The 1,064-nt window shown below is 38.9% G+C and overlaps 1 pseudogene; it reads right to left on the bottom strand.

Moving 5' to 3' along the window:
* Positions 1-553: 553 nt before the first annotated feature.
* Positions 554-1,064, bottom strand: part of LOC110312230 — a 65,646-nt pseudogene continuing 65,135 nt past the window's right edge.

Genomic DNA, 1,064 nt, shown 5'->3' with positions numbered 1-1,064 from the left:
ATCAACAAACAAACAAACAAACAAACAAAAACAAACAGAAAATGTAAAACAAAAATGAACAAAACACAAATGAAAAACCAAAACCACAATAAAAACAAACAAGAAATCACAATCAAAACACAAAAAAACAAAAAAATTAAAAGCAAAAACAACAAAACAAAAAACAAACTAAAAACAAAAAACAAAAAGGAAAACCAAAAAACAGAAAAACACAAACACACACAAACAAACAAACAAAAAAAAAGCAAAATAAAACAAAAAACATGGATTCAATTAATTCCAGCATTAAAACAGTATTTCTTGAACACGTGGTCTCCTGTGGGTTGGGCAGCAGCAGTTTCTAAGCTTGCAATAGTTGCATGCACTCTAGAGATAGCATTAGGGCATCAGTCCCACATCCCACGCTAGGACTATATTGAAGAGAGTGGGCTTCATCCAGTGAGACAGCTCAGTACCTGTTTTATATCTCTTCAACTCATTCTACCTGAGGTATAATAGAAACAGCGATGGAAAAGAACAGGGATGGGAGACCATAGCAACCAGGTGGGTGTTGTTACAGTAATTGACTGTGCAGGATTTCCCATACCATCCTCTTCCTGAAAGTGGGAATGTGTTGCTGAGAAAAGGTCACAGGCTGGTCCCTAGCAATGTAATCTGCATATTTACAGGTAAACATTCCACAGTCACTCCCATTCAGTTGCAGAGGAATCTCCTCTAATGTCATACTGTACGGCTTCCACTCCAAAGGGTACAACAGTTCAATGTTCCTGCGTGTCTTGCTTTCCTTTTGTAAATATTGGAAGATGGTCTCACAGATAGACTTCCCTATCTGTCCCATAGAATCGAGGTATACAATACTTCGTTTTCTTAAATCGATTACCACCAAGCTCCAATGTACCTTCTGGTGAATAGGCACCAAGATGAGTTCTTTTTCAAAGAGATTGATGCCTCGAGTCCATCTTTTCAAGGAACTGTAACCACTATGTTTTAGCTTGGGGTAAAAGAAAGTGCTACCGGGGTAGCTAGAACGCAGGGTCGGCTGATACCCGCCAGCTACCCACGAC

Source organism: Mus caroli, chromosome 17 (genome assembly GCF_900094665.2).
Source record: "Mus caroli chromosome 17, CAROLI_EIJ_v1.1, whole genome shotgun sequence".
Classification (NCBI taxonomy): domain Eukaryota; kingdom Metazoa; phylum Chordata; class Mammalia; order Rodentia; family Muridae; genus Mus; species Mus caroli.
Note: the sequence above shows the minus strand (reverse complement) of the source record. Positions and strands in the feature narration are given on the sequence as shown.